The 26,077-nt window shown below is 41.5% G+C and overlaps 1 pseudogene; it reads right to left on the reverse strand.

Moving 5' to 3' along the window:
- Nucleotides 1–5,329: 5,329 nt before the first annotated feature.
- Nucleotides 5,330–13,105, reverse strand: LOC100920039 (annotated as a pseudogene).
- Nucleotides 13,106–26,077: the final 12,972 nt, after the last annotated feature.

Raw genomic sequence — 26,077 nt, forward strand, 5'->3', positions numbered from 1 at the left:
TTGTTCATTCTTTATAGTCTATATTATTATTTCTAGGTCTCTTATTGCATCACTGTTTTTCCCTTGCCTAATTATAATTTTGAAAGACTGATTCCCAACTTTGAGACTCTATATTTCCTTTATTAGTTGGTTAACTTTTGTTCATAAGTTTTGGGGTTTTTTTACAGTGTTTGTTTTATTAGGTTTTCCTCAATGCCTCTCATTTGATTTTAAATTATTTGTTGACTTCTATAAATTTTCTCTGGGCAGAAAGCCATTTAACATTACTTTTTGGCATAGAAAATAAATTTTTACTTCAATTCCTTGTCTGGAAGATGAACCCTGATCTTCCCTGTTCCCATCATAAGTTTCTATGAATGGATTCTTTCTTCTTTGTCAGTTATTTTTTCTAATGAGTAGTATTAGTGTAAACACTTGTAATCATGGGTTGGGGGGGCAGTACTTTTAGCTTTATCTCAATTCTCCCCTGTGACCTGGAATCCCAAACCAAAACCTTCACCCTTCTTTAAGTGCCCATAGCAACAATATCCCTGACCCACTACTTCTGTACTTATCAGATGTGCTGGTTCCCTCCAGCCCAGGTTATATCTCTGCAGCACAGCTGGGCATGGTATTCCTAATTGGAAAAGGTTCACTTAGTATTCTGTTGAGGCTCAGCCAAACCCCACTAATCCCAGAGGTCCCTGCTTGGTATTTTTGTTGAGCTAGGCTGGAGGTGTTTATACTTCACATGAATTAACAACTACCCTGGGATCTTTCTTCAGATAATTTTGGATGACCAGGAGAATTTCTTTTCTGCCCCAGGTTTCTTGATTTTTCACCAGTTGTTAGCTCTGAAATGCAAATTTATTCTGTTTGTGGGGGAAACCTAGAGAGCTTGAAATTTACTACCATCTTCCCACAACCCTCTATTCATGTTGTACATTACAGTCCTCTTATCATTTAGAAACATTAAAAAACAAACACTCCACAGACACAAATATCCAGTGACAGAAAGATGACCAGACTAAATATTTATTTGCCTAAGTATTTAGGATATAATGATTACATATAACCAGATTGGAAGCACCAAAATATGACATATTTTAATTGTATTAACAGTTCTTAATAACTTTTGTTCTGATCATAGAAATTAGTCACAGGAGGAAAAAAATGCAAGAACATAAACTATAACATAATATAAGCAGGTAAAATTCAATCTTCAACACATCAGAGAGTAGAGCTTTAAAACTCCCAGATAGCATTAATTATAAGCCCAAAGAATTTTTATCTCCAAAGTTTCAGATAAATCCCAAACTGTTATTTACCATGGCTTTATACTCGTCAAAGTTAGAAATTTATCCTAGAAAATTCACACAATCCTTACATACCCAAGTAGATGTTGCATCTTAAATAAATTGAATATTATACAAATCATTTTGCTTTTAAAATACCCAATACACAGAAAATTCCCAAACTACATATTGTTCACAAGAAAAATATTTTCAAAAGGAAGAAGGTGAAAAAAATTATTCTTGGAGTCCCTTTCAGATAATTGGCATCAATACAGTTAATTAAAACTTCCTATTTTCATATAAAAAGAATGGGAAAATTTTGAACATCAATTAAACTTTTGAAATAACTTTTCAAACTATAGATCAATTTCTGAACGTATTCCTTACTATTATAAAATTATTTAAAGAAACTGATTCACCAATAACATCTCTAGAGTAGCTCTCTGAATAATCTTCCTTTATTATTGAAAGTAACTAAACTAAGCTGCTGCTTCCACTTATTTTTGTTTTTTGGTTTTGTTTTTCTGATCAAGCCTCTGTTCTAATGTCAATATACAGTTGATAGAGAGAAGAAGGGTTGTAAACTTAGTACAGGTTGGAGTCCTATGACAAGATTGGTTTCCTGGTCCAAGGATGAAGCTATCAGGTGTACTTTGGTCATGTAGAGCTCAGTGATGGATTAGAGATGCCAAATATCTGCTATTCAACTTTAGGGCAGTCTTGCTTTGTGAGCTGATCACCCTATGGCCCTTATGGCCTTATCACCTTAGATTAGTCATGGCCCAAGGTCCTTTTTATTTATATAAAAGATCAAATATAAATTTTTTACTTCGACCATTGAGTTAGTTGTTCTATGAGGAGAAGCTACCTGATCATAGGAAGTGTCAGAAACATCTCTTCTAGGCTTAGGTCTCATAGTCTCTGAGAATCTTACTGTATTGCTAAACCAGGTCTCGATGTTTGTCAACATTATGTTGCCCATATGAGACTATCGGGTCATCACCAGTCTCAAGCTTGCTGATATTATCTGAATGGGCTTTGGCTATCCTTATCTACTTGGATTTACAAAGGGTATGATTTCGCAAGGCGGCATGGTCCAAAAGACAAAATCTAGTAGAAAGTCTATTAGGGCCCAAGCAGAATATAAGGGATCCCAGATGGTCCCTCTTAGAAGCTGTTTGATAAACTAGTTCTTTGCAGCTGTTTTATACTTCAGTAGGAAAGATAAGCAAGTACTGGATAAACTTAGTTCAGAGTAAGGTCCATACACAAGAATTGGTTTCTGCTGAAGGATGAGCTTGATATGTCTATGGTCACTCATAGGTAGCTCTAGGATGTGATAAGAGATGTCTAAATATCTGCCTTTCAGGTTAGTTCAAACTTTGAATGTGGCTTATTTACGTATGGCCTATGGCCTTATCACTCTGTAGATTAGTGCGCTCATTACAGATCCTCTTTATTTATATAAAAGAATCAATTCATAGAATTATTACTCCGACCTGCATGACCTGGCTTAGGTTGTATTTGGGAAGTATTTACGTCATAGGAAGGATGTACTGAAACCAGCTCTTCCTGGCTTAGGTTGGCTAGAATCTGAGGAATCTTCACGTCATTGGCTAACAGGTCTCGATGTTTCGAACATTTATGTTGCTCATATGAGATAGAGTCATCACGTCCAAGTGAGTGAAAATAAGAAGGGTTTGGCATGACTATCGACTTAGGACTTTAGCAAGGAACAGATTTTCCAGAAGGCCAGGTCCAAAAGACAAGTAAGAGAAAGCTCATTAAGGGCCCCAAGATAGGAAGAATATAGAGGATCCCATAGGAGGCTTATTCCAAAGAGTTGTTATCCATAAACAGCTCTTTCACTGCTTAATAGTAGTAGGAAAGGAAGCAAGGTTGTATAGAAACTTATACAGAGTAGGTCCTAGACAAAGTGATTGTTTCGCCTTAAAAGGATGAGCTGATCAGAGTTTTGTCTTATAGGAAGCTCCAGGATGTGATTAGGAGATGCCTAAATATCTGTCTATTCAAGCTTAGGCAGACTTTGAAATGCCTTATCCTGAATGGCCTTATGGCCTTATCACTTTAGAATTAGTGCGGCTCTTACGTCCCCTTTTAGTATTATATATAAAGAATCAAATATAAATTTTTTCACTTCTGACACAGCTGGTATATTGTTCTATGGGAGAAGCTTACTCATAGGAAGCGATGTAAAAACGTCTCTTCACGCTTAGTTGGCTAGTCCTTGAGATCTTACCGTCATTGCTTAATCAGGTCTCGATGTTTGTCGAAAATTTATGTGCTCATATGAGATCAGGATCATCATCAGTCTCAATTGATAGTATACCTAAATGGGTTTGCCAGTGCATTACTCTTGGATTTTACAAAGGAACTATTTTCCTGGAAGGCCAGGGTCAAAAGAACTAAATTAAAGGAAGCCATTAAGGGCCCAAGTAATGGAAGAATATAAGGAGGATTTCCATGGAGCCGCTCAAAGAGGTTGTTTGATAAACCGCTCTTTGCCCGTTTAAATAGCAGTAGGAAAGGAAGCAAGGTTGCATAAACTTAGTACAGAGTGGGGGTCCTAGACAAAGGATTGGTTTCCCCCCCAAGGATGAGCTGATCAGGTTTCTTTGGTCATATAGGAAGCTCCAGGATGTGATTAGGAGATGCCTAAATATCTGCCTATTCAAGGTTAGGGCAGTCTTTGGAATGTGGCCTTATCCCCTGTATAGCCTTATGGCCTTATCACCAGTGCTGGCTCCCCACAGGTACCCATTTTTGTATTTATATAAAAAGAAGCAAATATAAAATTTTACTTCCCGACCTGTGCCTGGCTTAGGTTGTTCCTCTGGGGAGAAGACTTACCCGTCATAGGAAGGATGTACAGAAACGTGTCTTCCTGGCTTAGGTTGGCTAGTCCTTGAGGAATCTTACCCGTCATTGGCTAACCAGGTCTCGATGTTTGTCGAAAATTTATGTTGCTCATATGAGCATCAGGGTAATCACCTAGTGTCAATGGCGGAGTAGTGTACTGAATGGGTTTGGCCAGTGCACTATCGACTTGGGATTTTACAAAGGAACAGATTTTCCAGGAAGGCCCAGGGACAAATGACAAAAGTAAGAGAAAGCCCTTTAAGGGCCCAAGTAAGGGAAGAATATAAGGGAGGATCCCATGGAGCCCACTCCTAAGATGTTGTTTCATAAACAGCTCTTTGCGCTGTTTATATAGCAGTAGGAAAGGAAGCAAGGTTGCATAAACTTACTACAGAGTGGAGGTCCTACATAAAGGATTGGTTTCCTGCTGAAGGATGAGCTGATCAGGTGTCTTTGGTCATATAGGTATCTCCAGGATGTGATTAGGAGATGTCTAAATATCTGCCTATTCAAGGTTAGGGCAGACTTTGGAATGTGGCCTTATCACGTGTATGGCCTTATGGCCTTATCACTTGTAGATTAGTGCCGGCTCCCCACAGGTCCCCCTTTTTGTATTTATATAAAAAGCATTAATTATAGAATTTTTTACTTCCCGACCTGTGGCTGGCTTAGGTTGTTCCTATGGGGAGAAGCCTTACCCGTCATAGGAAGGATGTACAGAAAGTTCTCTTCCTGGCTTAGGTTGGTTAGTCCTTGAGGAATCTTACCCGTCATTGGCTAACCAGGTCGCGATGTTTGTTGAAAATTGATGTTGGTTATATGAGCATCAGTGGGGTCATCACCAGTCTCAAGGCGGTGATAGTTTACGTGAATGGGTTTGGCCAGTGCATTATCTACTTGGGATTTTACAAAGGAACTGATTTTCTGGAAGGCCCAGGGTCCAAAAGAAAAAACTTAGAGAAAGCCCATAAGGGGCCCAAATAAGGGAAGAATATAAGGGAGGATCCCATGGAGCCCACTCCAAAGAGGCTGTTTGATAAACAGCTCTTTGCGCCGTTTATATAGCAGTACTAAAGGAAGCAAGGTTATGTAAACTTACCACAGAGTGGGGGTCCTAGACAAAGGATTGGTTTCCTGCGAAGGATGAGCTGATCAGGTGTCTTTGGTCATATAGGAAGCTCCAGGATGTGATTAGGAGATGTCTAAATATCTGTCTATTAAAGGTTAGGGCAGAATTTGGAATGTGGCCTTATCACCTGTATGGTCTTATGGCATTATCACTTGTAGTTTAGTGCCAGCTCCCCACAGGTCCCCTCCCAGCTGCCAAGCTTGTCAAATGTCCACCATGTCCAACAAAGTGGAGAGGTGCCGCTCACAGACGAGGTCTTCCTCTCGAGTGCGCTGAATCAGGCTTTCTAAGCGTCTCAGCTTGTCATTCAGAGACAAGACCATGGCCGGGGCTGGCCGCTGCCACTCAGTGGCCTTCTGTTCCTGGTGGCTGCTGGTCGCTGACACTTGGAGGAAGGGCTGCAGAGTCTGAGGCGTGGATAAGAGAGCTTGAGGAAGGTAGATGGGGAGGGGGCTCGAGTACGGCCCCTGCTCGTGGTCTCTGGCCAGCCAATGACGTAGCTGATCTTCGAACCTCCTGCTCTCTTCCTTCTCCCGCTGAAGGGTGGCGGACAGGCGCCCCGGGAGCAGTTCCTCTGCAGAGGCGGTGCGGGCCAGCTCCTTGCCGTCGGGCACGTGGCTGGCATTGCCGGTCTCTGGGGTCCTAGCCCCGCAGTAGGGAACGTGGAACCATGCCGCAGAGAGGCTCTCGGCGGAACCCAAAGGCTTTACGCCCAAACCTCCATGGCTGTGCCGCTGGATCTCCTTCTGGGTCTGCAGCCTGGCGTGTTCCCAGGACCTGGGGACCTCGTAGCTTTTTAAGTCGGTCTTGAAAAAGTAGACACAGATCTGACCATCTTCGCTTAGAGCCTCTGATGTGACGGGCAGTCTGGGAGGCTTCCAATCCCGCAGCTTGTGGTTAATGCACAGAGCGATGAGGTCATCCCACGGAATCTCCTCGACACAGGGTCCAGTCTCGCCCAAGGCCCACGGGTCTTTGTTCCTCCATTTGCTGTAGGTCCGACTCAGGAGGTTCTCCACCTGTGACTGCAGGATGGGCTGTGTCTGGCAACAGCTCGGGATCTGGGAGACGTACTGGGAGATCATATTGCACACGAGACGCCACGGAGCGCCCGGCGGGGGGAGGTCCAGGTGGGGCAGCTGGAAGGAGAGAATGACTTCCTTCAGCCAGGCCAGGTGGCCGGGCGCGTTCCACTGCAGGTGAGGAAGCACCTTGTTGCCGCCCGGCTCGGCGAACTCCGTGATGGGCCAGGACAGGTGGCCGAGTTGCTCGGAGGAGGCCGCGTCCGCCAGGAACTGCAGCACGCCGTTGAAGAGTTCAATGATGGCGCCAGGGTCCTGCGAGGCCAGGCCGGCCACACGCCGCTCCTTCCGGTCGTAGAAGAAGCGGTCGCTGAACTCGCGGCCGACGCCGTCCTCGATGTACTGGGGCAGGGTCTGGCAGCAGAGCTCCAGGGAGCTGGGGCAGCGAGACACCAGCCACTTGACGGCCTGGGACACCCTGTTGGTGCCTTGGAGGTCGTTGACGGCACCTGGGATCTCCACTACGATGTAATCCGAGATTAGCTGGGATGAAACCAAGTCCTGAAGCATCAGACCTTCCTCCACGTCCCTCACGCTGGCCCCCTCCTGGCCGGGCACAAGAACCACCAGGGGCACCGGCGGGTGGAAGGGCTTCGCCTGCAGCAACTGTTTGAGTTGGAGCAGGGCTGAGAGCCAGTACGCGTCCTCCTCTGCCACCCTGTCACTCTTGCCCGGGGCGGGCAGCAGGAAGAGAAAGCTGCTGGTGCCCAGAAGGTCCTTCTGCGTCTTCGTAGCCTCAAGGGCCGAGTCGCTCAACGGGCCATGGGCCACCTTAATGCACACATTGACCCGGACTGCTCGATTCCCTTTGGTGCTACAGGCGTTCAGCAGGGTCAGCGTCTGGATCCCCTTGGAAGCGTGACGGGCCCCCTTTTGTAAATCTTCGTAACCCATGAACTTGACCTTCAGCCAGTTTGCTAGAATCCTGCTGGAATAGCCGGAGGCAGGCTCTTCACTGTCGGGCAGCACCAACACCAGCTTCCAGAACACCTGTTCCCGCTCCCCAGGGTAATGCTCGGCAATAAGGGCTGGCAGATCCAGAGGGGTCCACACGGCTTCACTGAGTAATTGCTGGTAGAAATATTGAACCTTCATTTGATGTATCATCTTGTTTCTCATCCACCGCAACCTGGCGCAGGAGACCCCCAGTTTTCCTGCGTGCCCCAGATTCAGGACTCCTTTGGCCAGGTTCTCTTTAGCAATGGGACACTCAGTAATGGGGGACAAGGCCTGCAATCTGTTGCTGAGGTCCACACAGCAAGGGGCCGCGGGGAGTGCTCTCCTCTTTCTCTTGAGTTTTTTCCGGGTTGCAACGGCTTCCCTCCACTGCTGCAAGTTACAGAAGCACTGAAGTTCCTGCAGGGTCTCTTGGGCACTCTGAAAAATCTCCTCAGCCAAGAACAGGTCCATGAGATGATCGCAGACGTCTTCAGAACAGCGGGCCACGCGGGTCCTCCTCTCGGTCTCCACGACGCTCTTCAGCTCCCGGGAAGAGGTTTCTTGTACATCCATCAGCTGGGTCGCCGGCACCTGGCTCAGAGGGGCCAGCAGGCGCTCTCTCTCCCCCCTCTGTCTTCGTTCTTCAACTGTTTTCTGTTCTTCTTTAATTCTTGCTCTTTCTTTGTTCTCTTCGTCAGCAGCGATCTGCCTCAACATGTCCATTGTAGCTGGGACCAAGACCTCCTCCGTGGCCATTTCGGAAACCCCCAAGGCTGCAGCAGTGTAGGCAGCTCCGGCCCCGCCGACTTCTTCACAGTAGCTTCTGAGGACGTCCTGGATAAGGTCTTCAATGACTCCCATGATCCCCCTGTCAGTGTAGCTAGGGCAAGCCTTGGGAGGAGGCAGCTCGGGCTGTCCGACGGGCTGGAACAGAGATGACGAGGCAGCCAACTGCAGCACAGGCGCAGGAACCACGAGGGCTGGCTGCAGCCCGGCGGTCTGGATCAGCAGCGGCTGAGGAGGGGAGAGCAAGGGCTGCGGCGGAACACGCAGCGCCAGCACTTCGGTCCCAGGGCTGGCTTCTTCCATCTTCCCGCCTCCTCTACTCTCCACCCTGGGTTTCTGTCCACTCAGAGCAGACTCAGGGACTGCGCTCTCCCCCACGTATTTGTTCTGCGTGTTGAAGCTACACACCGGGATGTGAGGAGGGACGGGGGGTAACGGCCCCCCATTCACCACCTCTCCAACGGAGACAGTGAGCTTCTCTGTGATAAAAGTGCACTTCTTTGCCTTAGATAAGCCCTCGGGTTTCAAGAAGGCGGACCGATTAAGCTTGACACAGCCATCAGACACACTGAGGCCACAGTAACTCAAGAAGTCAGTCGCTTCCTCGGCATCTCTGAACAGTAACATGGGCACCAGCTTATCCAAGGGAAAGCTCGTGGATCTCTGAGCGCTCGCTGTATACGCCACGTTGAGAGCCCGCAATGCATCTTTACGGATCTGATTGAAGTAGCAGTGCAGGAGGCAGGCATTCAGGTAGGAGGCAGACCGCACCAGCTTGAAAAACCTGGCAAAGTTGTTGCTGTTCAGGGCTGCAAAAGCCTGGACTGCAAATTTCACCTCAGGGGAGTTTCGGACATCAGGCCGGAACTGCTGCACCTCTCTTAGGATGTCGCCCTTGTGGAGATTGAGCAGAACATTGTAGCCTCGGAATTCCGCTTCACTGGCACAGAGGACGCCCTTGTTGGCCAGGTCCTGGTACATCTCCTTAAGGCTCTGCAGGCACTTGGTCAAATTCTCATAGTTGATCTTGGCGTCGAATGAGCACATGGGCTCCTCACACATCGAGTGCGCACAGTGGATGTGGAAGCGGGTGCACTTCTCGATCAGCGACACCGTGAGGGGGTCACAGAGGTCCTGCTGGGTGATGTCCTTCCTTATTCCGCGGGTCCTGTTCCACACAAAGTCGTACCAGTCGCGCGACCTCCCTTCGCTCTGGTCCATGATCTGAGTGACGAGGTAGTCCATGGTCATGCTAAGCACCCCCGGGGGACGCAGCTCATGAGGCAGAGGCTCCTCCTGGTCAGCTGAGGAGCGGCTGTATTCCTTTATTGCCGCCGCGTGGTCCACCTGATTGGTACCAGGGATCACTTCGAAAGAGCTCAGCTGGTTCGTGGTCTCTCTCATGTACCTCTCTTTCTCGGGACACATGTCTGGGCACGTCCCGACAAAGGCTTTCGCTTTGTCCAGATCCGTTCTCTTGACGCGAGCTTGTCTCAGGATCTTATCCCTCTGGTCAAGGAGGCGGTACTTGTCCTCCGACGTCTCGGCCACAGTGCCCATCAAGGTGCTCAAGGTGGTTGCTGACAGTCCCAGGTTGTCTGAGCTTGGGATCTCAGGCTCAGAATCAAAGGGCTCCCCCTCAAACTGCAGAGACGTGGTATGGCTTGATTTCTTAATCGGAGAACTTTTACTCAGAAGGCTGCTGCTACCGCCAGTGGCAGGTCTCAAGAGGGGTTTGCGCAGTGGGGAGCGCTGGAAAGGCGAGTCTTCACAGCTCTGACTAGCTTCCCCCTCACTTGATTTTTTCTCCTTTGGGGAAAAGTCCTTCTTGCTGGGACTTATTTTTTTCTTGTGCCAGAAGATGAATACGTGTTTATGCAAGCCTTTCCCTTTCTTCCGAGCCAGGGCAGCAGACGCGTGGTCTGAGAAGTGCACGATGGCGAGGTTTCGGTTGCGCCGGGGATAGATGCGCTGCACCTTCCCAAATCGACCAAAATACTCCTTCAGGATCGCCCTGTTGTTGAGGTAGCTGGGGATGTTCTTGCACTGAATGGCGGTGAGCTCGCTGGGTGACAGGCTGCTAGAGCTATCCACCCTCTCCTTCTTCCCTCGGCGGGAAGGGGAAACCCTGTTGACAGACACTTCCTGGCCACTTTTGCCATCCATTTCTTCCTCCTTCAGCCGGGGGATGGACAACATGGACGAGGTTGCTCCCGCTGCAGCGCCGTGATCCGTCTCACTGGATTCTAAACTCCCCACTTCCTTTTTTATTTCTTTGCTTCCCAGGCGGCCGCCTTCTTTGTTGCTCCTCAGCTTGTCCTGCAGCGTTCTCCCAAACAAGCCGCCACCCCGCCGGCGAGCCAGGCCGGGAGGGCGCTTCTTTGGAGGGTGATCTCCCCGTGATAAGAACTCCACGTTATCTACAGCGTCGTAGTCTCGTCTCCTGAGTGACCGGTCGTGGTCTTCCTTCCTTTTCAGCCCTTTCACGTGCCCAGATAGCAACCCTCCCTGGCCACTAGCATCATCCCTTCCCAGCTTGCCCACTGCTTTGCTCATAGAAAAGGGCTCCCCTACAGAGCCTGGTGATGCGAAGCTCGGGAAGCTGTTCCCTGAATTCCCAAATGTTGGTTTAGGGCCCCTCTTTTCCTCCTCCACATTCTGACTTGAAGAGGCAAAAGTTGAAGAGTTGCTAGCTGCTTTGGAGAAAGTAAAACTTGGGTTGGTGCCTGAGCTGCTTGAACCCAGGGAAAACGTGAAGGGGACCAGAGGCTCAGGCCCACCACTAACTGGGTGGGAGACGGTGAAAGAGCCCGGAGTGATCTGGCTCTGGGTCTTCTCTGGTTCCAATTCTGCTCCAAAGATTGGACTGAAGCTTGCGTTTTCAGGAAGCTTAAAGCTGAACTCAGATGGGCTCAAACCGGATGCTTTCCCGCTACCGGGCCCAAAGCTCGGGGTGTTGGGGAAAGCTCCGTTATTGGTGGGCGTCTTGAAACTGAATCCCGCATTGCTGGGGGCAGATGTACTGGGGGGTCCGGAAGCCGCGGTGAAGACAGGAGCCTGGAGGGCCGGCACAGAGTGAGGCCCGATACCGGAGTTGGCTGGGAATCCTAGCATAGCTCCTGAGGAAGACTGAATGAAGCTTGCGCTTTCAGGAAGCTTAAAGCTGAACTCAGATGGGCTCAAACCGGATGCTTTCCCGCTACCGGGCCCAAAGCTCGGGGTGCTGTGGAAAGCTCCGTTATTGGTGGGCGTCTTGAAACTGAATCCCGCATTGCTGGGGGCAGATGTACTGGGGGGTCCGGAAGCCGCGGTGAAGACAGGAGCCTGGAGGGCCGGCACAGAGTGAGGCCCGATACCGGAGTTGGCTGGGAATCCTAGCATAGATCCTGAGGAAGACTGAATGAAGCTTGCGTTTTCAGGAAGCTTAAAGCTGAACTCAGATGGGCTCAAACCGGATGCTTTCCCGCTACCGTGCCCAAAGCTCGGGGTGTTGGGGAAAGCTCCGTTATTGGTGGGCGTCTTGAAACTGAATCCCGCATTGCTGGGGGCAGATGTACTGGGGGGTCCGGAAGCCGCGGTGAAGACAGGAGCCTGGAGGGCCGGCACAGAGTGAGGCCCGATACCGGAGTTGGCTGGGAATCCTAGCATAGATCCTGAGGAAGACTGAATGAAGCTTGCGTTTTCAGGAAGCTTAAAGCTGAACTCAGATGGGCTCAAACCGGATGCTTTCCCGCTACCGGGCCCAAAGCTCGGGGTGTTGGGGAAAGCTCCGTTATTGGTGGGCGTCTTGAAACTGAATCCCGCATTGCTGGGGGCAGATGTACTGGGGGGTCCGGAAGCCGCGGTGAAGACAGGAGCCTGGAGGGCCGGCACAGAGTGAGGCCCGATACCGGAGTTGGCTGGGAATCCTAGCATAGCTCCAGAAGAAGACTGGGTCCCCCCGGAAGTCTGGGCAAGTCCTGTGTTCTGCCTTGAGCCCACACCGCTCTGTCCAAAAAGCAAGGGCTGACTAAATCGAAATGGTGGCTGAACCTGAAACGTTCCCAGGGAGCCACTGGTAGAGGAAGAGAACGCACTGGATGGCTGTCTCCCAAAAAGACTCTGGGAGTTTATCTTCCAAACCAATTCTCTAACGAGATCAAAAGAGCAATGAAAAAACTTCCTGCTCTAAGTTTGCCTTTATATATACCATCCCCTGCTAATGTTAACTCAACTTGAAACAAGGTGATAACTCAAGGGATATCTTAGAATCCTAGTGTTAACTCAATGGAATTGATTGAATGATTGTGTTAACACCTTTAGAGGTAAGTATGTAATAAGTATTTAAGTACTCATTGGAGTTGACACATTTGGAAGGTTTCAGGGTTTAGTATGAGATATCTGAATTCACACCTCCCTTAATCCCTCCCTCGGAGGGGAGGAGTCAACCTTTGGGAGATGACATCTAAGAAGTGGACAGAGGCTCGGTGGAGAGTTGAGCTGAAAACATTGAGAGGGGAGCATCAAGTCAGTTCAGGAGAAGCCCTCTCTCGGAGGCACAACCAGATTCACTTCATCTCACACCACTGTTGTGGCTGGGCTCCTGCACTTCCCCCACTGAGACCAAGCTGGTCTGAAAGGCTCTCCAGAAACCTAGCCCAGCCCCAAGTGAAGGAGACAAGAGATCCATTCCATCTTCCACCTTTGCGTTGGCTGGAGGCAGAAGAACGCAGAGGCAAAGGATAAGCTGCAAGAGCTCTTAGAACCAAGGAGAAAGAGAGAGGCCTCTAAGAAAGCTAGCCAGGCTTTATTGAAGGACACAATAAAAGATCTGAACTTTTAACACCTGGCTGCATTTGGGTGATTATTACCTTTAACGGAAACTAAGGCTGCCTCCAGAAAACCTCCCCAAGAAACCTGCTTCCCCACAGAGAACCATTATTATTTTAAAGAAGATCACCACACCCAGGAGCCAGTCTGCGAGCAGAAGGAACACTAGTTAGGCACCGACTGGGTACCAGGCTCTGGGCCACCATAGGGCAGGGGGCAGGGCGAGAAGAGAAAGAGCCTATACATTAAGTGTTTCCCCACTGCAATAAATCCTCTGCTCAGCTGATAAAGTCTACAAAATACCCTCAAATGTTTTTCTATGATTAAATTTAAAATTCTCCATTTGGTGTCAAAAAAAAAACCCTTTTCATAAATTCATAATTTTTCAGTTTTCTTTTTAGCTCACACTTTACTCTTTTCCATATACTACAGGATCTAATGGCATTGGTCTACTTCCTGTTTTTCTATTTTATATGGAATGGATAACATTCCATTTTGAGACTCCATGACTTTCCACGTTCAATCCCCTGGGCCTGAAGTGCTTTCCCACTTCATCCACACATCTCTTAAGCAGTCAGTTTAAGATTGAATATACTTTCTTGTATAAAAGCTATGTATCTTTACTACTTCTTTAGCCCTCCTACTGCAAGCTTTCTCTTTCTTATCTCGCAATGGGACGGCTCATCCTCCGGAGGTTTTCAATAAACAACTTTTCTGCCTTCTACTGAGTGATCTCTGAGTAGTCATTTTGGGTAAGGGTCTTCTACATCCCTCACAATATGGTAGAGTCTTTGAAGTTGCATTAATATGATTTGTCACAGTTGGACACACTGCACATTAACTGCAACACAATGATCTCATTTGGTCCTCTTTGAGAATGAGATACAATAAAAAATGAATGATCAAGAATGATAAAAATAAAATCAATTCATCAAAAAAGATTTCTTCAGTAAATATTATATGGTAACTATAGCAGATTTGAAATGGAGTACCATTTCATAAAACAGTGTGGCTATATTCATTTATGCCCAAATTCATTTCTTATTTTCTTGACATTTCCTTTTTGGTTTAGTACCTTCCTGTCTAGTTATACTTTATAGTACTCCATTAAATTTAAGGTCATTGAAGGTAGAACTCAATTTCTGTTGCCTGTAATTTTCTCTACAATGCCTGGAATAGAGTATATACAATGTTCATTTCTTCTTCCTTCTTCAGCATCACTTTCTTTCTTATCTTTCCATTAGTCCTCCATCCATCATTTCACTACTCCTCTCTGCTTGTCTATCATTTATTTATCATCTATATAAACTGGTATCAAACCATAAAACGTTAACATTAAATCAGGAAAATATGTATCATAAACACAAGAAATGTGAAAACATTACCTGCTGAAAATATCATTTGAAGTCATTATTTATGGTAACTAATGGCAATACCAGTGTGTTTTCTATTAAATATCAATTAAACAATAGACTGTTTGATTAGGAAGGAACATTACAGAATAATAGCCAAGTGATATAATGGATAAAGTGCATTTGGAGTCTAGAAAATATAAGTTCAAATCCTACCTGAGAAAGTCAGGTCAGCCTTTGTTTCACATCATCTTTTAAAAGGGGGGATAATAATACTATCTATTTTTTGGTTTACTGTTGGAATCAAAGGAAATGACATGGATAAATTATTTTGCAAAACATGTTATTATGCTTAAAGGGTGATAAAACTTTGTATATACTTGGAACATCAATATTATTACTAGGTTTATATATCAAAGAGAAGAGGGAAAAGGGAATGAAAGGACGTTCATGTACAAAAAATACCTATAGCTGCTCTTTTTATAGTTGAAAAGAATTGGAAACTGAGATAATGCCCACAGCTGTGTGGAGTAAGCTGTGGTATATCATTGTAATGGAATACTACTTTGTTATAAGAAATGATGAAGAGGATGGTTTCTAAACAAATGGAAAGACACAAACTGATGCAAAATGACACGAGAAGAAGCAGAACATTGTAACAGCAAAATCATAATATAGGCAACTGAGAATGACTTAACTATTCTCAACAATACAATGATCCAAGACAATAAAGGATTTATAAAGAAGAAAAATGTTATCTAGCTCCAGATACAGAATTCTTATGTTTGAGTGCAGATCAAAGTATATTGTTTTTCACTTTTTAATTTTTATTGTTTTTTTTTCAGAATGTGACTAATATGGAAATAATGTTTCACATTATTGTGTATGGATAAACTATATCAAATAGTTTACCATCTCCAGGTTGTGGGAGAGAAGGAGATAAGGGGAAATTTGGAATCCAAAATTTAAAAAAAAAAAAAGAAAGAAATGTTTACATGCAACTGGGGAAATTTAAAAAAATTTTAAAAAATGAAGTTTTATAATAGAGTATAAATATTAGCTATTATCACTTAATCCAACCAACTATTGAGGGATACCTTTGAGAAAAAAGAGATAAACTAGAAGGAAATTTTTCTAGGAAGTTTAGAAAATAATTTCTCCTGTTATGACCTATGCTTACCCCTAGTTTTTCTTAGGATTGAAAAAGCATTATCTTACTTTTGGAGGGAATTATGCAAATTTCCATGATCTCTTTTATTAAAAAAAAATTATATTACAAAAAAAGTTTCTCGAAGGTAATGAGTGACAGAACCTACATAAAGATGGTTGATGCTACTGATTAATCTCCACAACTATCTACCTAATCCTTCTTATTGCTTTTCAAAATTTTTCATCTTTATTCTATTTTATAGTATTTTATTTTTCCTCAATTACGTGTCAAGTTAATTTTTAGCATTAATTTTATGATATTTTGAGTTTCAATTTTTTCTCTTCTTTCCTCTCTTCTGAAAATGGTAGGCAATTTCATATAGATTATTCATGTGCTATCATGTAAAACATTTGCATATTAGTCATCGTTGTGAGAGAAGAAACAGATCAAAAGGAAAAAAGAAAACACACAAAAAAAGAATAAAATGAAAAAAAATGCTTCATTCTTCATTCAGAGTCAATCAGTTTTTTTATCTGAGTTATTGATAGCATGTTCTATATAAGTCTGTACTTACGGATCATTGTGTTTGCTAGAACTGTCATTCAGACTTAACACACAATATTGCTGATACTATCACAATATTTTTGCTCAGTTCACTTTGTATCAATTCATACAAATCTTTTCAAGTTTTCTTAAAATCTGCTTGTACATCATTTTCCATTGCACAAAAATATGCCCTTACATTTTCATACCATACCTGGTTAAGTCACTCCCCAAATGATGGGCAGCCTCCCAATTTCAATATTTGCTCCCAAGAAAATGATTATTATAAATATTTTTTGCACATTTAGGTGTTTTCCCCTTGTTATGATCTCTTTGGGATACAGATATCATCTAGTATTGCTTCTTCAAATGTCATCATCTGCAGATTGATTGACCCTTTTTGGCATAGTTCCAAATTTCTCTTCAGAATGAATGGATTAGTTCACAACTCTATCAACATTGTATTAGCTGCCCAGTTTCCTTTATCCTCTCCAACGTTTATCACTTTCCTTTTTTGTCATATTAACCACCTGATAGGGACAAAGTTGTACCTCAGAGTTGTTTTATATTGCATTTCTCTAATCAAAAGTGATTTAGACTTCTTCATATGTCTAAAATAAGTTTTGATTTCATTTGAAAACTGCCTGTTTTCTAAACTCTGTAAAATAATTTGTGATAGTTTGATTAATAAATTGTGATTTCTTTTATATTGGTTTTGGTCTTCTCACAAGCAAATTATATTTTTCATTTATTTAGATCTTACTTGATTTGTATAAAGATTTTTTTATAATTGGGTTCATATAGTTTCTGGATTTGTCTTACAGGTAGATTGTGATGACCGCGCTAACACTCAGGACACCCCAGAATCAGCCAGAGTCAGGATAAGCAAACATCCTTAGTCTTTATTCTTTGTCTTTAGATGCAGGATTGAACAGGATGGAAGCAGAATCTTTACAACTGCCTTCTCCCTCGTCTACGCCAAAATGTGACTCTGATCAGTCTTACTCCAACCCCTAGTCCCTCCTGCAATCCTTCTGTATCACCAATCATTGAGCCAGCACAGGAAATTTGGAAAGGACCATTTTCCAAGCATCTGCCAATAGAGTATTGTCCAATCAGTAGTTAGCCTCACATGTTCAACAGTCCTGATCTCGGTGCATCGACTCAATAGTTTCAGCCCTCTGCAGTAGACTCCCAAGTATTTTACATTATTTATAATTATTTTAAATTAAATTTAAATTCTCTCTCTCTTGCTGGTTGGATGTATTCACAGTTCCACCAACAATGTATTAGTGTCCCTGTTTTCTTACATCCCCTCCAACATTATGCATTATCTTTCCCTGTCATTCCAGCCAATCTGACAGGTGTGTAGTGGTATCTCAGAGTTGTCTTAATTTGCATTTCTCTGATTAATAATGACTTGGAGCATCTTTTCATATGGTTAGAAATAGTTTCAATTTCTTCATATGAGAATTGTCTGTTCATATCGTTTAACCATTTATCAATTGGAGAATGGCTTGATTTTTTATAAATTGGAGTCAATTCTCTATATATTTTGGAAATGAGGCCTTTATCAGAACCTTTGACTGTAAAAATGTTTTCCCAGTTTATTGCTTCCCTTCTAATCTTGTCTGCATTAGTTTTGTTTGTACAAAAACTTTTCAGTGTGATAGAGTCGAAATTTTTTATTTTGTGATCAGTAATGATCTCTAGCTCTTCTTTGGTCATAAATTCCTTCCCCTTCCACAGGTCTGAGAGGTAAACTATCCTGTATTCCTCTAATTTATTTATAATCTCATTTTTTATGCCTAGGCATGAACCCATTTTAACCTTATATTGGTGTATGGTGTTAACTGTGGATCAATGCCTAGTTTCTGCCATATTAGTTTCCAATTTTCCCAGCAATTTTTGTCAAAGAGTAAGTTCTTATCCCAAAAGCTGGTGTCTTTGGGTTTATCAAACACTAGGTTGCTATAGATATTGACTGTTTTGCCCCTTGAACCTAATCTATTCCACTGATCAACTAATCTGTTCCTTAGCCAATACCAAATGGTTTTGGTAACTGCTGCTCTATAATATAATTTTAGATCTCGTACAGCTAGGCCAGTTTCACTTTATTATTTTTTTTCATTAATTCCTTGAAATTCTTGACCTTTTGTTTTTCCATATGAATTTTGTTATTATTTTTCTGGCTCATTAAAATAGGTTTTTGGGAGTCTGATTGGTATAGCGCTAAACAAAGAGACTAGTTTGGGTAGTATTGTCATCTTTATTATATTTGCTCGCCCGATCCAAGAGCATTTAATATTTTTCCAATTGCTTAGATCAGACTTAATTTGTGTGAAAAATGGTTTGTAATTTTGCTCATAAAGTTTCTGATTTTGCCTTGGCAGATAGATTCCTAAATATTTTATACTATCAGTAGTTACTTTAAATGGAATTTCTCTTTGTAACTATGACTGTTGGATTTTGTTAGTGATATATAAGAATGCTGATGACTTATGTGGGTTTATTTTATAACTAGCAACTTTGCTAAAGTTGTGGATTATTTCTAATAACTTTTTAGTAGAATCTCTGGGGTTCTCTAAGTATACCATCATATCATCAGCAAAGAGTGATAATTTAGTTTCCTTGTTGCCTATTCTTATTCCTTTAATCTCTCAGTTCTTATTGCCAAAGCTAGCATTTCTAATACAATATTAAATAGTAACAGTGATAGTGGGCAACCTTGTTTCGCTCCTGATCTTATTGGAATGGTTGCAGTTTGTCCCATTACATATGATGCTTACTGATGGTTTTAAATAGATGCTGATGATTATTTTAAGAAAAGTCCATTTATTCCTATACTCTCAAGTGTTTTTAATAGGAATGGATGTTGGATTTTATCAAATGCTTTTCTGCATCTATTGAGATGATCATATGGTTTTTGTTAATTTGGTTATTAACATGGCCAATTATATTGATAGTTTTCCTATCCAGCCTATTAACCAGCCCTGCATTCCTGGTATAAATCCTACTTGATCATAGTGTATTATCCTGGGGATGATTTTCTGTAGTCTTTTTGCTAATATCTTATTTAAGATTTTAGCATCAATATTCATTAGGGAGATTTGTCTATAATTTTCTTTCTCTGTTTTCAACCTACCTGGTTTAAGTATCAGTACCATGTCTGTGTCATAAAAGGAATTTGGTAGGACTCCTTCATTCCTATTTTATCAAATAATTTATATAACATTGGGACCAATTGTTCTTTAAATGTTTGGTAGAATTCACATGTAAATCCATCTGGTCCTGGGGATTTTTTCTTAGGGAGTTGATTAATAGCCTGTTCTATTTCTTTTTCTGAAATGGGACTATTCAAGTAATTACTCTCCTCTGTTAGTCTGGGAAGTCTATATTTTTTGAGGTAGTCATCCATTTCACTTAGGTTAACAAATTTATTGGCATAAAGTTGGGCAAAATAACTCCTTATTATTTCTCTAATTTTTGATTTAATGGTTTTAATGATCTAATGCTTTGATTTGTCTAATTCTGAGAGTGCAAGGTTGAGATCTCCCACTATTATAATTTTGTTGTCTAATTCTTCTTGCAACTCTCTTAACTTCTCCTTTAGGAACTTGGATGCTATACCACTTGGTGCATATATGTTTAGTATTGATATTGCTTTGTTGCCTATGCTACCCTTTAGCAAGTTTCTTTCCTTATCTCTTTTAATTAAATCAATTTTTGCTTTTGCTTGTTCTGAGATAAGGATGGCTACCCTGCTTTTTGACTTCACCTGAAGCATAATAGATTTTGCTCCAGCCTTTTACCTTTATTCTGTATGTATCTCCTGCTTTAAATGTGTTTCCTGGAAACAACATATTGTAGGGTTCTGACTTTTGATCCAGTCTGCTATCTGCCTCCTCTTTATGGGAGAGTTGATCCCATTCACATTTACAGTTAAAATGACTAATTCTGTATTTCCTGCCATCCTAATATCCCCAGATTGTGCTTTACTTTTTCTTGCCCCCTGACCCTCTTTCCCCTTTTTAAATTTATGTACGGCACTTGTATCATGAGGCTCACTCTCTTTAGAATCCCTCCCTCCCCCCTTTGAATCTTTTCCACTTTATTCCCTTATTACTCTTTTTCTTTTCCTTTTTCCTCTTCCCCTTTTTAATGAGGCAAGAGAGAATTTTCTCTAAAACAGATATGTCAATTATTTTCTCTTGCCAACTCTGGTGAGAGTAAGATTCACACAATGTTCTTCCCCCTCTCTAAATTCCCTCGGATATGATAAGTTTCCTTTGCCACTTTGTGGGATGTGGTTTCCCTCTTTTTATCCCCCCTTCCCACCTTATTCTGCCATCATTCCTTTTCCATATCTGCTTCCTTTTTTATGTTATATCAGTAAAATCAAATTATCCATGTAGTCTTTTTGTATATCCACAACAGAAATATAATTCTCAAGAGTTCTTTTTACCTTTTCTGCATCTCTTGATTCCTATGGTTAGAGATCAATTTTTTTTTTAATTCTGGTTTTTTCCTTAGAAACAAAAGAAATTCATTTGTTTCATTAAATGTCCATCTTCTTCCCTGGAAGAAAATGCTCAGCTTAGCTGCGTAGTTTATTCTTGGCTGCAATCCAAGTTCTTTTGCCTTTTGGAATATCAGATTCCAGGCCCTTTAATCCTTCAATGTGGAGGCAGTCAGATCTTGGGTGATCCTTATTGTGGCACCACGGTATTTAAATTTTTTTTTTTTTTAATCTGGCTGCTTGTAAAATTTTTTCCTTAATCTGATAATTCTGAAATTTGGCCACAATATTCCTTGGGCGTTTTATTTTAGGGTCTTTTTCAGAAGGTGTTTGATGAATTCTTTCAATGCCTATTTTACCTTCTGATTCTGTTAGATCTGGGCAGTTCTCTTTGATGATTTCTTGTAAAATAGTATCTAGGCTCTTTTTTTATCATAATTTTTGGAAAGTCCAATAATCCTCAGATTATCTCTCCTACATCTATTTTCCAAGTCTGTCATTTTTGCAAGTAGATAATTCATGGTTTTTTCCAGTTTGTCATTTTTTTGGTTTTGCTTGACTGATTCTTGCTGTCTCAATGAATCATTAGTTTCTATTTGTTCAGTTCTAATTTTTAAAGAATTATTTTCTTCATTAGCTTTTTTAATTTCTTTCTGTATATGTCCAATTGAGTTTTTAAATGAATTGTTTTGCTTTATGGAATTTTTTTCCATTTCACTAATTTTTTTTGTGAATTATTTTATTTTTCCAATTCATAGACCCTACTTTCTTGTGAGTTCTTTATTTTTTCCAATTCACCAATCTTACTTTCCTGAAATTTTTTTACTTTTTCCATTTTACAAATTTTGTTTCCCTGCACTTCCTGGGAATTTTTTTATCTTTTCGATTCATATTTCAGGAAGTTGTTGCTCTCTTGTAAAGCTTCTCTTTCCTTTCCCCATTTATCTTCTAACTCTCTTTTGAGACTTTTAATGGTCTCTTCTATGAGAGCTTCATGTAAAAGGGGACAGGTGAGATTCCCCTTTGGGGTATTGTCTGGTGGTTGTTTGCTATTAGTTTCTTCAGGTTTGCTGAACTGCTCTTTTTCTGCATAGAAGGTGTCAATCATTCTTTTCATTTTTTAAATTCATGTTTTAAAGTCTTTAGGGTATGCCTCCTAGGCAAGGGGTTATCAGCTTCTTCTGCAGAGCAGGGAGAGATGTAAACCGGCTTCTGTCTCCGAGGTATGGGAGTTCTCTGAGTGAGAGTTTTCCCTTTCCCCAACTGGAGGTGGATTCAGTAGTGGTAGAGCTATGGAAATGCCCAGTTGGGCTGTGTGCTGTACAACTGCCCTAGGCTAGAGACTAAGGGGTGAAAATGTCACTCCCCCAGGCCAGAGCCTCTTGTGGGGATGTGGGTATTAGCCGCTGACCATAGATAGCTGATTCTACTGGAATTCTGCCTGGAAGTCTCTGCCCAATGCAAATTGGCCATGTGAAAGCTCTATGGCCCCAAGCCAAGCCCCCAACTGCGCAGATTAGAGGCTAACCTGGTCTGTGCCCTCCTGCCATGCTAATTGGCAACTGCCCCCAAGGAAAAGCCCAGTATTGTAGGTTGGAGCTGTGAGCTTGTGCTGCGATCTGTGCTCTCACTTCCAGTTTGAGGCTCTCCTTGGAAACTAATTTCTCTCCCAATCTACACTGATCTCCCCCCTCACCCAGGGAACAAGCCTTTTTTGGCGAGACTGCAGATTTTCTTTTGCTGGTGAGTTGTTATACTTCTTATCTTTATGAATTGTGCAGTTAAGACTATTTTTGAGGCTCGATATAATATTGATAAAGAGGGTAAGAGAAGAGCTTAGAAAGTCACATGTGCCTTCTCCGCCATCTTGGCTCCACCTGTACTCCTGGTTTTCTATGTCTAAAGCTTTACTTTGATCTATTTGATGAAGTCCTGACTCACGGGCGTTGGCAGAGACACCTTGAAGCTAATAAAATTACTCCCTGAGGCAAGCAAGAAAGGCATTCAGGGGAAATTTTAACCTTATAGTCTCACTCTCTGTGGAGAACTTAGGTGACCCCAACTTGATGTGTCCAGTCAGAAATCCAAGTTATGTCAAATCCTGGAGATGAAATTTCTCCTATAAATCTTCCTATGGACCTCACTCTATTTGCTGAATACCTTTTGGGGTTAACCCACCATAATTTTCTGCCTCCTGGAGTCATTCTCCTCACTCCCTTCAACATGCTTCATAGTGTCTTTCTCATTCTTTTAGATAACAACTCTTTTAGAGTGCTAAAACCCTCTATGAATTTAGCCTTCCAGCCAATAGAGTACTCTCAAATCTTGGCATATTCCTTTAATAGATTCTTCCAACTTCTTTCCTAAGAAATCCTATTGCTCTCCCGAATCTATTTCATATTTATCATTCTAGTTGTCTATTGTATCCCTTCAATTTGTCTGTAACTTTTTCTCCTAAATCAACCTACTTTTTGGCAAACAGAATGGCCATTATGAATTCTTCACATGACCAAACCTCCAAATTTGGTGCTTACATTTGATGCTGTACCTCAAAGACATCATATTCATAAAATTAAGTTCTCAAAGAAATAAGTAAGATTAATTTGACATGAATTATTCTTTATTGAATTCATGTTGACTCTTACTATCTTTTCCTATTTTCTATTATCACCAGCATTATAGTACTTTCTCATATGTTCTACATAATTCTCCTAATTTTTGATTTCTTCATTTTAAAGTGTTTTAATACTTACATGCATTTTATCATAACTTTATATATTTAGTAACTTTTTTTATTAACTTGTAGTTTTCCAAATTTACATTTAGCCACAAATTTCCTGACAACAAATGTGAATGATTCTTGTGAAGTTCATTTTCCTCTTTTTTAAAAACTATTTCTAGTTCCTATTCACACTTATACTTCAAACTGGGCAATACTATGATTTCTTCTTTCATTTTTTATGTGTTCCTTTTCTTCTTTCTCTGTTCCTTCCTTCCTTCCTTTCTTCTTTCTTTCTTTCTTTCTTTCTTTCTTTCTTTCTTTCTTTCTTTCTTTCTTTCTCCTTCCTTCTCTTCCTCCTCTCTCCCTCCCTCCTCTTTCTCCTTTCTTTCTTTCTTTTTTTTTCTTTCTTTCTCCATCCCTCTCTTTCCCCCTCTCTCCCTTTCTTTTTCTTTCTTTTTTCTCCTTTCCTCTATTCCTCCCTCTCTCCCTCCCTCCTTCTCTTTCTTTCTTCTTTGTTTTTTTCTCCATCCCTCTCTTCCTCCCTCTCTCCTTCCCTCCTTTTCTTTCTTTCTTTCTTTCTTTTTTCCTTCCTTCCTTCCTTCCTTCCTTCCTTCCCCAGTTTGAAGTATAAGTGTGAATATGAACTAGAAATAGTTTTTAAAAAGAGGAAAATGGACTTCACAAGAATCTTTCTTTCTTTCTTTCTTTCTTTCTTTCTTTCTTTCTTTTTCTTTTCTTCCTACTCTTCTTCCTTCTCTTCCTTTTTATCTTCCCTCTCCTTATTTATGCTTCATCACATGTGCATCCTCTGTCCACAAGTGGGGAATCATGCCTTCATATGGGGGTGCTCTGTCCAAAGTAATATAATTTTCAGCTGTTTATATCTTGTAAAATTTCTTGGGGTTTGAGGGGTAGATTACTTTAGATTTCCTATTTATTTTGCCTTCTTTATTTTTCAAATAGTTGTGGCAAAAGCTCTTTATTTGCATAGTTTTCATTCTTTTTCTTGAAATATACCTCTGAAAAAAACGAGACTTTGAAAAACTCATTGTGGTTCAAATGTAACTACTTTACTATACCTTTAAACCCAAATCATTCTGTCTTTCAATGAATAGCTCAAGACTCTCTTACTCCTTCTTGGGATTTTGATGACAAGATTGAAGGCAAATTGCAATTATTTTTCTATTCTACCCAGAAACTCTGAGAAGCTTCCCCTTCTAGCCTAATTATTTTGTGACAATAAATTAGACCATCTATTTCATTTCAATTCTTAGCCCTTAATTATTGAGTGGACTTAACCTCAGACAAACTGAGACCTGAGAAAGACATTGGCTTAAAAAGGCCAAAGTCACTGACTGCATCTTAGGACATTTCCAGTTGTCTTGAATTTTGCTTTACCACTAGGCTCTAATGATTCTTGAGGAGATATTGAGGTTGATGACTTGTGAAACTGTGCCTCATTTAAATAAAATTAATGAACAAAATCAAGATATAATTTTAGTGTTATCATTAGTTGTCTTCAAGAATTAGTGATGAACAACAGCAAAAATGTATGCTCCAAATCATTCTTATCTTTCATATGTTTATATTATTTAACATTTCAGAGGCAGAAATTGTAATCTACAGAGGAGAGAAATAATCGAAATAGTTCAATATTGCCAGTGAATTTTACTCACACTCAGACTACATGAGTACGAGTGATTTTTACCCTCTGCTGGCAGGTATTTAAAGATGAGTTCATTCATTTATTGTAATGTTGAATAAACTATTTTTGAAAACTGAAAGCACAAAATGAAACTTAGGAATTATAATATATGTCACAATTGAGCACTACATGGGGAAGGTAGGCTTTTGCAGAATTCTTTGGTGGGTAGGCTGAGGAAAAGTAGCAGGCATGCAGAGAAGGAACACACAGAAGCAAAAGGGTTAAGAAAGCAGAAATGAAAATATGCTAAAAAGAACTTTAATGCATTATAGTTTACTACTAAATGATTGTATTGAGGAAAACTCTAAGTGAAATGATAACCTCTAATGAAGTTTGTAGTGGAGTATACCTGCTAAGTCTAATATTTGATTATGCATTGAGGCTTTTATGCTCTAATACATGGTCAGTTTTTGTGTAGATTCCATGAACCACCAAGAAAAAGTATATTCATTTCATTCTCCATTCAATTTTTCTCCAAATGTCTACCATATCTGACTTTTCTTAAATTCTATTTATCTCCTTAACAACTTTTTTTAAAATTAATTTTGTTGTTTGATTTACTTAGCTCTGTTAACCCTCACTAGTATTGTTTTCCTGTCTATTTCTTCAAGCAGCTCTTGAAACTCCTCCTCTAGGAACTTGAATGTTATACCACTTAGTACATAAATGTTTAGCCTTGTTGTTACTGCATTAGCTATAGTATCCTTTAGCAAGATGCAGTTTCCTTACTTATCTCTTTTAATTACATCTATTTTGTTTTTACTTTATCTGAGATCAGGTCCACTACCTGTTTTTTTTTTTTTTTTTTGCTTCAGCTAAAACATATTGTATTTTACTGCAGCCTTTTACCTTTACTCTGTATGCATCACTCTGCTTTAAATGTGTTTCTTGTAAACAAAATATTGTAAAATTCTAGCTTTTAATCCAGTCTGCTATATGCTTCCATTTTATGGGAAAGTTCATCCCATTCCCATTCACAGTAAAATTTACTAACTCTATATTTCCCACCTTGTTTTCCTCAAGTTATATTTGTCTTTTCCTTTCCCCTTTCCCTCTTCAACACTGTTTGGCTTCTGAACACCACTTTCCTCAATCTACTGTCTCCTTTTACACCCCCTCCTCCTTTCTTATTTCTTTCTACTTTTACTTCTTTTCTCCCTTCTATTAATTTCCCCTTCCTCTTCCTA

Source organism: Sarcophilus harrisii, chromosome 3 (genome assembly GCF_902635505.1).
Source record: "Sarcophilus harrisii chromosome 3, mSarHar1.11, whole genome shotgun sequence".
NCBI classification, from domain to species: Eukaryota; Metazoa; Chordata; class Mammalia; order Dasyuromorphia; family Dasyuridae; genus Sarcophilus; species Sarcophilus harrisii.